We start from the raw sequence: 11964 nt of genomic DNA, 5'->3' as shown, positions 1-11964 counted from the left end.
AAAATCCAAGAATCAGAAGGTTGATTCTTACCTGATGATATAGAGAGTACATCTCCATCTGAACTGTCAGCCACGCTAGCTTCCTCAGATGCCTTATCTACACCTTTCTTCTTTAAGTCCGCCTTCCTCTTCAAGCACTCTCTCTTCAGATGACCTTCCTTCTTGCAATAATAACAAGAGACCTTTGTCTTTGCCCCTTTTGATTTCGATCGACTCTTCCCATATCCCCTCTTATTTGATCTCCCTCTTTCCTGCTCCTTGTCACCTCCGAAAAAACATTCTCCTTGAGATTTCGTACTACTGGCCTTCTTCCTTGTATCATTGGACATGAGGGCAGCTGCGACTTCATCCATCTCAAGGGTCTCCTTCCCATACAAGAGAATCGTTACTAGGTGATCATATGATTCTAGGAGCGACGACAGCAATAGTAACGCCTTGTCTTCGTCCTCGATCTTAACCTCCAGGTTTGCAAGTTTACTTACGATCTGATTGAACATGTTAAGATGCTCTAATAGCTCAGTACCTTCCTCCATCTGTAGAGAATACAATTGCTTCTTCACGAACAACTTGTTCGTTAAGGACTTCGTCATGTAGATGCTTTCAAGTTTCGTCCATAACTGCGGTGCAGATTCGATACCCACAACATATTGTAGGGCATCATCAGAAAGATTTAATCGAATAGCACTTACCGCCTTTTCCTCCATCTCTTCCCAATCTTCGTCAGTAATTTTTGCAGGTTTCTTCGACTTCCCCAACAACGTTTTCGCCAAACCCTACTGTATAAGAAGATCCTTCATCCTTTGACGCCAGAGGGTGAAATTGTTCTTCCCATTAAACCTATCGATGTCATACTTGCCATTCAATCCCTTCCCTGTCATCGTGATAGTAAACCCTAGAAAACGGAAACCTAGAGCTCTGATACCAATTTGTAGAAATGCAACCCTAAAACAATGTAGAAGATAATGGAAAAACAAAACAAACAATGCACACGGATTTTACGAGGTTTGGCAAGGTTGCCTACGTCCCCGGTGAGATGAGATCATGCTTCACTATCAATGGAGAATAGGGTTACACCGCTCGTCCTCACACCTCTCAATATTGCTTGCATTACAGAGAGAGAAACCCTCGCTATAAATATATAGGGAGAAAACCCTAATCCAGATTAAACTACAATTGCCCTCAAATAAAAAATTCGAGCGGGGGGCTGCGCCCCCCTACACCCCCTGCTATGCAGGGGGGCCTCCTGCCCCCTTGCAACCCCCACGGCCCGCTAACCGGCTAGCGGGACCACCGTTCTGCCTGTCTAGGTGCTGCACCAGTACTCCCTGGATTAAACTGCGACGGAATACAAGACATCATACACCAACATTATGTTCAAAGGGTTTCCAAGAAGAAAGGATCTCAGCAAAAACTTCTAGTCCCTACCTTTGGATTGGAAATTAATTGGCTGGAAATTAAACTATTTTAATACATGATTCAGTCTGGTAAAAAAAATGCTTCAGCGAGAGGTTGGGCTGGCCATAGATTTTACATGAACTAAGAAAGCTTAAGGAGAGTTGGAACACAGAATTTCTGATGAATTTGGAAAGATTGAACAAGACTTTAAGATTTTCTGTTTCAGTCATTGTTCACAAGAAATGGAGTTATCAGAAGATGAAATCACCAGAAAAGGAGCTTTGTGGGCATCCTCAGGTTTAGAAGTAATCTGTGCCTACGGGCATTTTGAATCTCATCTCAATTGCAAATATTTAGTGGATCTACACTCTGAGGCCACTAGAGGTATTTGGGAGGAATAAAAAAATCAGATCTTCAAGTATATATTTTGAATAGGCCATATATATGATTGTGATTATTGTATAGATGGAATGAGAAGGACAAAGCAACAGAAGATTTCCTCAGGGATCTTAATCGCCGGTCGTCGTTCCCAATTGATTGGCAGTCATATGGCCAGTTGTTTTGTAGGGCTATACTCTACAAAAACTGAAAAGGAAACTATATTTTTGGCCTTGGACAAGTTGCATAAAAAATAAAAAAAAAAAAAAAAAAAAAAAAAAAAGGAACTAATAATAAAATAAAGTCTCTAGAAGATCTTACTTGTACACAAAGTACCAAACTCAAAAAGGAAATAAACTGAAAAAGGGAAGTCAAGAAAAGGGAAACAAAATCCAGCAAAGTCTTCACTCTTCTAGAACTTCCCAAATCAATTCCTCTTGCTGTCTTGATGTCCAAGACTTAACTAAAGACAAAGAATCTTCAAATAAGGCAATTTTTCAGACTGCGACACTATTCACATGAACAGTGTTTTGGCTTGATCTTCCATAATTTATTCATCCATGCAATCTGTCCTTGAGTCCATTATGATGTACTCTCTCGAACCACTCAAGAACCAGGCCACACCTGACCAGGCTATCTCCCGCAGCAATTCTGGACTGGTTTTGGGGCTCTGGTCTTGCGGTACTTGAGATCTACCTCACAAGCAGCAACAAGGTGCTCTCATGTTGAGCAAGCAGAACTGAACACTATCTAGTCCACAGAATTAAACCCACAGAAAATTGCTCTTTTCAAATCAAATTTGAAATGGTAGGGGTATTGGTGATTGGATAGAAAAATTATTGTCAAAGGAATACATTCTAAAAATCATGATTAGATAAAGTTACTTGATGTTTGGATTATTCAACTAATATATTTTTTTCTACAGATGGAAAAACAAATAAATTTTACTGTTCCACACCATTCCATTTAAAGGGGGATATAGATGCAGAAAAAAGGAGGAAAAAAGTATAGCTAAATCAGTTAAACACCTACTGGGATAAAGCACTTGCTTCTTTTAGAAGTTGCTTTATTTCTGCCCGTAATGTGATTTCCTCTGGACTCAATGAACCTCTCTGGGGAAAAAAAAATTAGGCAATGTTATATAATACCAACATGGAGAAATTAATGCAGGTTTAATGGAGTTCGGAACATAGGGAGTGGAGATATTTAATTGTGAAAATATATGCCAATAAAATTTCAAGAGCACTAATAATGTTTAAAAAGTTGAGTCCTTGGGATTAATCAATGATATTTGTTGATTGTAATGATACAGAACTAGTTCTTTGATAACATTCTCTCATCAGAAAATTCTAGTTATTTACTGTCAAGCATTATGGTCAAATTTGTCACACTGGTGCTTATCAAAGGCAAACAACCATGATACTGCTTTGATCCTTATAACAGATCATCTAAAACTAAATACTTGACTAGCATCATTAGGTTTAATATTTTCTCAAGAAAATGGAAAAAAAAAATCCTGGTTTCCTGGACATCCCACTGAGAAAGGGCTTCCTGTATATCCCAACATCTGCCATGTGGCAGCTCGGATAGGGCCCACATTTTGTGAACAGGTAGCTTCAAGGTTCCCCTGCTCACATGTCAAATTTCAATCCAAATGGAGTTTACCCATGTGGCAGGACAAAGCTTTAAAAAATCTAGACTACTAAGAGACACTAATATATGGAGTTGGCCATGTGGCAGAACAAAGCTTTAAATTTGGTGTATGTCACTACAAGGATGCATGCTGAATGAGTGAGGACTGTTAAGAAAGAGGCAGAACATCGCTCTCCATGACAGCAAGGGAGAACGAGATATTGATTCAGTTGGAGGTAGACTTTCAATAAGCGGAAGTAGACGCACAATTAGATTTACCCTGGATTGTCTGGGTTAGTGATCTATATCTGATCTGTCTGTCTCCTATTGTTACAAGAAAAATAGGAGAAAGGCGACCTCCTAACTTCTATTGCAACTTAGTTTTTGCTCTTAAGTACTCCTAAAGCTCAGCTTCTTCTTTCCCATCCTATGAAAAAGACCAGTTATGCTAGTAGACTTCCCTGTAAAAAAAGTTGTCTCAATACTCTTCGCTATAGTCTTCAGCAAATTGTGTATCTCGTAATCATTTGATTCCATCCGAATTAGCTCTCCTCCTCCTTCTTTAGCATAGGATTGTCAATGGTCCTTCTTTCACTTTCTTTTTTACCAGGTCTGCTACCCGCATAGACTTTGTGCTACCCGCATAGACTATGTGCTACCGAGTCACAAGTAACAAGCTACCAAGCCAACTACAACTACTGTATCAATTTACTGATGCTGCCGTTGCTCCTGCTCCCGATTGACGCACCTACTAAAGAGGGATTGATTGAAAACAAAGAAATAGGTTTCCAGCCACCACTGCACCCGCTAAGAGGGATATACATGCGAGGGGATGCAATTGAATTAGGCTACAAAATTGACATGGGGCCAATCCTGGCATTGCCCTATTTATCCAACGGTCAGAATTGTCAAAACATCTTTCTACATGGCACAACTAGGTGGGCCCTAGAGATCCTTTTTCCTACTTGGTTTTTGCAAAGAACCATTCGCGGAAAAGGAAATAAAACAAATTCGATTGTTTTGAATTTTATGGAATAGTATCATCTTTATTTTTTGCTGCCTTTGTCCAAACAGCCACACAATCAAGGAAACAAGGAATCGAATGACAGTCATGAAAAGCTCAGGTGTCTCTAGATTAGATAAAACAAAATAAAGAAGTATAGACATTAAAAGTAAAAATTTACTCCACGATGCTAATTTTTTCAGCTTTCAATTTGCAAGGCATGAATCTGATTGTATAAAAAACTATAAGCGTTCATCCCTTTTTCATTGTATATGACAAATATTAAACTATTAGATTAACATGTATAAAAATAAATAAATAAATCATAAGCATAGCATGATAAATTCTATACTTGTCCAATATACAACTTACGCAAAAACAATTTTCTCAAATAATCTCATTAAAGTTAGTAAAGAAATAATATAGAAGTTCTATAGGTTCAACCTCCTTGCCAAATCACTTCCTCGTAGAAGCAAACATACATACTACTACACGGTCTTCATCAAAATCTCCCTAGACAAGAATATGAACAGTTTAACCTCACCATCAGTCCAAATCCTTCAACAGTCACGCACTTTTGTCCCACTAAATTGACATGTCCAATTACATGAATATGTTGAAGTGCAAAAACCAACACTTGTAAAGAAATTCAACTCTAACAGAAGAACTAACATTGTCCAATCTCAAATCTGTAAAATGTCAAATTGAATCGGCCAGCTCAATGAAATTTCACATCTTTATCTACGTAAACTCAATTGTAGATTGATAATTGCTCCAAATCTTATATTTCGCATACACAAACTTAAAATTTCCAAAACGCAGGCATGAGAGATGCCATCCGCTACAAACTAGAAAACCTATAAATTTGTAAAGATCACATTTATCTTTTTGAATTTGACAAATGAATCATGAATGTATAAAAGAAAATCAGCAAATATTTTACCTTCTTTAGCAGACCTATAAATTTTGGGATGAGATGAAGAGCGAAGACGAGGAGGAAAACCAGAGGAGCAGCGAGAGAGCTTCGATCTTTCAAGGTCTCTTCCATGCTTTGTCTGCAATACTAATTGTGATTCGATCTTTTGCTTCTTGTAGTATATGGACCTGAATGTCTAGAGGTATTCTTCTAACATTTGATCTGAATATTAGCGGAGGAGAGTCTGGAGGGAAAGGAGCAACCGAGCAACCGAGCAACTATATCTGCCGACCGCGTAGACTCTAGACGAGAGTCGAGTGAGGAACTAAGGACCGTAAAGAGAATCAGATTCTAGCTTACGAGGCTGTGACTAAACTGGGACCCACAAGGGACAATGGGGGTTTCCATTGAGCCACGTTAATTGCAAAATTATAACTAATGTTACTAATTTTTAAAGTGGGCAGTAGGAGGGTCAAACCAGTCACCTTTCCCAGACTCAAGCTGGGATCAACTGACTAACTGCTTGCTACTAAGCTAGAAGGTCATCCCCCAAAAGATATAGTCTAGATTAATCACATGTCAGATTTCAAAGCTTAATTCGATTCCATCTTTTCATGAATTTGTATATATCTCTATGCATATATAGGCTGCATCATTAATGTTGAAGAAGAGAAACAAAATGGGACATAAGGGAAGAACATTGTGAATTCCCCATCTTTAAGCCCCCTGCCTAGTTCACTTGATTGGAACACTTGAGAATAGTGAGAGATTATTATTATTTGACACCTAAGACATTCGAAACAATGTTTGGGTTAAAATAAAAAATAAAAAAAAAACAATGATAGAAATGGTTTTGAAACAGTATTTGATAACAATTTTCAAAGCATTATCATGATATCTAATTTAATTGAATCGAGTAAAAATTCAAGCCATTGCTAGATGGATTTTTTTATTTCTTGGGAAAAAGAAGCATGCATGATTGCATGGTCTCTACTCTTGGATACAAAAGAGAGCGAAATGATCACCACATCCATCATTAAAGGTGAAAAATGCTACATTTGTTGATATTTCTCCATGCATTCATATTAATGCTTCGTTGATGCAGGGTTACGCTACCTTTCAAGAACCCCCCCCCCTTTTTTTTGTTCCTCTCTTAAAAGATAGAGATTAGATGATCACGTGAGAAATACCAATATGTCCACAAATTTAGATTTTTTATTTTTTATTTTTTAATAAATAAAAGTCTATTGATCTACACATGATTGAAGAAATACATGATCCAAACAACCACGGAAAAGATAGTGATCTGATTATTGTATATGACTTGGATCAAGCCTTCCTAGTTAGAGAATCCGCCACAAGATTAAAACCCTTTGGAATAAAACAAGAGGTACGTGCCAACATATATCAGCATGTGGCATAAGAAAAAATGTTGTAAGCGGAAATCATAACGTTCCACTAACCTTGCAATATGATGTGACATATATAAAGCAAAGGAGATGGATTCAATGGATCAGGTCCTAAGCCTACATAACATGGCCAACAGCTAAAATAGCGAAAGGATTGATGGGGATGCATCAACAATCCAAGCACTACCGTAGAATGATCGGCCCAGATAGATTTTGTGGGTCAATGTCTCAATAACCATAAGGCAGAGCTGCACGTTTTGAATAACCGCGTTGTCATTGTCTATAATGTCGTTTTTTAGCTTAAACAATAGGAGAATTTAATATCACTCGATTCATACCTCTACACTTGGCTTATATTTACTAAAACTTTTTTATCTTTTATGTTTTTAATGATACTTTTTAATTTTTTGATTTTTACATCTCTTTCTCCCTGCTCTTTTTAAATCCCTAGGTTATCCTACCTTTTTACTTGTAACTTATTACACTCTTTTTCAAATTGATTGGTTCAAAACATGACTTGAACTAAATCACTAACAATTTTTATCTCATCTAATCATCAAGGATATTGTGAATTCAAAAAAATAAGAATTGTATCTGATCTATTTCTATATCGGTATCATATGTTCCAATCGAGTGCCACACGTTTTTTATTTTTTTTAATCCTTAGATTGACTGAGACCGATATTAATTTAACTCCAATAAAAAAAAATAGACTGCTAAATTTGTGATGATGGGATGAGATTAAAAAAAAAAAACTAATAATAATAATAAATAAACAACATCCCTGGTGATTAGATGAGACTAAATAAAAATAATAATAATGATAAATAAATAATATCTTTAAGGACACATTAGCTTTGTCAATATCCTTGATGATTGAATGTGACTAAAACTTGTAAGTGGTTTGTTTCAAACCATATTATAAATCAGTCGATATGAAAAAAGTATAATAGGTTACAAGTTAAAAGGAAGGATAATCTGGGTATTTGAAAAGAACAAGGGAGAAAGATATATAAAAATAAAAAAGTAGGGGAGTATCAGCAAAAAAAAGTACAAGGTAAGAGAGAGTTTTAATAAATATAGGTCAAGTATAGCGAAGTGATAGTATATTCCCTTAAAAAATCATAAACGAGGCTGAGGTAAAAGAGAAGGAAAAGTAAAAAGAGTGACTTTGAGGTTGATGGAGGAAGAAGATTAAAGTGATGAGAACAAAATGGGGTTTTTGATCTGAAATATTCACCATATAATCATGCATTTTTATATTAAGTCGTCACCATCTGATGTGGAGCTTATAAAAAAACAATGGTAATCTCACCATTGTATTGTATACAAGTTTTTATTCTATCATTTTGCCCCATCTAAAGGACAAGAAGAATCACCCTCTGTCATACGAAAGAGGACATACAGATTTGTTATGAATAAAATCTCAAAGTAAACTAATTATACTTTCCATTGAGCAAAACTTATTTATTTTTTAATTTTTTAATTTTAATAAAAAATGGTAATTAAAAAATAAAGATAATAGAATTCTACATGTCCTCGATTGGATTTGAAATGAAAGATGTGTTTAATTTTCATTAGATATCCTCCCCCCACCCACCCACCCCCCCCAATCCAAAAAAAAAAAAAACTCTAGACTCCGACAATTGAATGTGTTTTGTGATTTCACTGTCATACCATCGCTATTGCTATTTATAAAGCTGGTGGGTGGTAGATCTCATGAGCTTTCCTAAAAAAAAATAGGGATTCAGGACTTCAAACTTCTCTTTCGATTTTTTCCCTTTTCTAGTTATCATAAGCCTCTTCTTTGTCTATGTATGATGTGGAGATCATTTTTTTTTTTTTTTTTTTTTTTTTTTTTTTTTGTGAGTGGGTTGGAGGTGGAGACATAGAGACAGTATACAGTTTAAGAACCAGAAATTGTGCAAGGATGAATGAAATATGGAATGGGAAATTCAAGAGCTCACAATAATGAAAGTTTCACATTTGGTAATTTGGAAGGAACTCTATCGCCATTGGCAAATGGCTTGTTACATGTAGGCACTATGGTTTATTGAGTTTTAAATTTGATTGGTAACCATGAATGTCCAAATAAATATTGTCGAAAATTTTTCCTAATGGTTTGTTTATACACACTGGAGCTTATGGAAAGACAAGTAGTTATGCCATGGGAAATGATGATGTGAGAATTCTAACCATCGGATATATAATTTTTTTTTTTTTTTTCCTTCTTAGATTCAATCATATATTTTCTCATGTTCATTATCTTACGGGTCCAAGCATTCCATGCCTACATTACCTTTGCAATCCTAGATTTTACAATGCTTTATTTTGCCACCTGACATTCAGTTGATACTTGACATGTGTAGAGAATCTTCAAGTTTTCTAATCGGCAAAATTTTCTACAGCTTTCAACATGCACATGCCATGGTGGATGTGCCATCTAGAAAGACAGCTCTCTTTAAGAAGTGGAGGAAAAATTTGGTGTTTGGGAAAAAATGTATCACTAAAAGAGTTAAGGGGGGCATACCGTTGAAATGGGCTGACGAGAGTATTTGATTTGCAAGAGAATGGTTTATCACATTGCTCCACCTAAATCCATCAAAATATTTCAAGTGGGTTGAAGGATGGAACCTCTCATGCTAAGCTATTGGATTACATGAGAGCATCACATATATAGTTCATATATAGGGGGTCCAAATGTCAAGGAAGAGACCGATCGTGTGTGAGATCGCACATTATATTAACAGTGTGGAGCCGTGATATATATCTTTTCCTGCAATTAAATATCCTTTCATATATTGGCATGCATAGCTATATATGTCCAGGCATGTCTAAAGAATTCCTACCACTACTATGCATTACTTTCTCATAGTCCTGAAATTTCAATCTTATGTTTTGCCACTTGACAAATTCTGTTTGGGCTAAAATTTACTTGTGAACAGTGACCTTGCGACTATGCACTGTTCCACTGATCCTTATTGGTCAAAATTGTATTCACAACGATCGATACCAGTATTGGTATGCCTATAGAGCTGATCTAATACCGATGTTTAGAACCGTGATATAGCCAAAAAATTGATCTGGCCAAGGTCTACTGAGTATTTACATTGATCGTCCAACTAGTATTTATTTTTTTGACATAATCAAACTAGTATTTTTAGGTTGTGTTTGGTAACGTTCCAGAAAAACATTTTTGGATTTTTTTCATTATATGGGAACGAAAAAACAGAATAAAGCATTTGGTGTATTTATGCAGCGTTTTGTTTTTTTTGGAACAAAAAGTGAAAAAAAAAAATACTAGAAATGAGAATTTACGAAACAACAAAAGGTCGCTTTATCGTATCGACAAAAAAAAAAAAAGAAGGCATTTTGACACAGAAACTAAACTTTTCATTTTTTACCCGAAATGTTGATACTGGAACAGAAACATTACCAAACACAGCCTTAGTGAACAAAACAAAGTCACCAAGAGAGATTCCCATTAAAAAAAGTCACCAAGATAGCTTGGCACCTTAGATATGTATATGTTCTCTCAAGGGATATGGTGGACTAGTCACTAGTCCATGCACTAGCTAAGGTGGAAAGATAATTCCAAAACTAGGATGAGGGGGCCACGACTTCAAAATGTACAGGTTAGGTGCCGAACAAAGTTCACTCTGATCGTATCTCTTACCTAACAACAACTCAAAAATTCTTTCTAATTGAACAAAATTACCAAGGAAGACGACTGCATATTATTATTTGGGTATTTAGTATGGGATCTAGTTTTTCTTTCCCTCATGATGGAAGAAAGAATTTCGAAGGAAAGGACGTCTGACCGTTGGATAGGAATGAAAAGAGAAACATTCTTACATTTTGACGATGATTCAAATTATGGGGTCACATCATGGTAGATTAAGAGATTTTCTCTTCATGAATCTTTTCATTTTGGTGGCTATAAACTTTTTCCTTATGTACTAACTTTATGTATATGTTTGGTCTTGTATCAAAAAACTTATGTAAATACAATTATTTATGAACATAAAAATGACTTCACTCGTGTATGACATAACAAAACAAGTTCCAAAACCTTTACTTCACTGGATGATAATTCATCTCATTTCATTGCGTGTCTGGTTCCATTTTTTTTTTGGATAAGATGAAGAATAAAAACTACATTTTCAAGCTCGTAGAATGTTCTATTCATACAGCCTCTCGATCGTGTTTATACAGCTCCTGAAAAGCATTGATAAGAAGAGGATCCTTTGAACCAATTCTTCCATTGATTCCATTAGCTATGAAAAAAGATTCATTGTAAGTAATTATCTACCTTGAGAGAGAGAGAGAGAGAGTCACAATAGTTCACCTTTAACTAAGGATGTCAAATTTTAGATACAATTGCTTGAACCGATTAGTTCAGCCTAGATCAAATAGAACATTTATCAAGAAGACTTTGGTTTCAGATCCTATTAATCGTTAAAAATCGAAAACCAACTGGACTGTTAGAAAATCACTCTAAGCCCAACACAAATAAAAAAAAATAAAAAAAATAAGGGTGATTTACATCAATCTCCCCTGACATTTACTTATATTACATCATACCCATAAAAATCCATTTTTACATTTAAAAAAAAAAAAAGGTAACATTGTTAGAGTAGTTTTAGTTTTATAATATAAAAAGACAAAATTACCCCTCTTCCTTTTCTTCTTCTTCTTCATTTCAATTCAAGAAGTATAATTCGAATTCTCTGTTTTTTCTTTAATCTTGGTTGAAATTACTGTCTTTTCTTGTGATTATGGTCTTCTGATTCTTCGTTTTTATTTTTATCCAGGACTCATTTGAGGAAAATCATCAGTATCAAGCTCTTCTAGGGTTTATCGGATTCATTTCTCACGAAGTACGTGGAGAAGCTCTGCAGGCGAAGTCATCTCCACCGGAGAGATACTCCTCTCCAAAGACAGCCTTTGCCATTTCTTGTCGCAAGATTGAGACTCTGACAAACCAGTGCTCAAATTCACCATAAGAACAGTAGCAGATGAAGTAGAGGAAGACCTGCTCAACGCTTCAAGGTCCATCTGCGAACCAAAACTGAACCTGAAAGAAGAATGGACAGATTGTGAGTCTGCGTTCGTGAGCTCGGGGCCGAGACCACTGGACTCGACGAGAAACCAAGCTTTGTTATGCTCTGAAAAGTAACCATTATCTTTTTCCCCTTGGTTTGGATCTTTAGGCGACTAACATGCCTTCG

Source organism: Macadamia integrifolia, chromosome 11 (assembly GCF_013358625.1).
Source record: "Macadamia integrifolia cultivar HAES 741 chromosome 11, SCU_Mint_v3, whole genome shotgun sequence".
Taxonomy (NCBI): domain Eukaryota; kingdom Viridiplantae; phylum Streptophyta; class Magnoliopsida; order Proteales; family Proteaceae; genus Macadamia; species Macadamia integrifolia.
The sequence above is the reverse complement of the archived record's forward strand: the minus strand, read 5'-3'. Positions refer to the sequence as shown.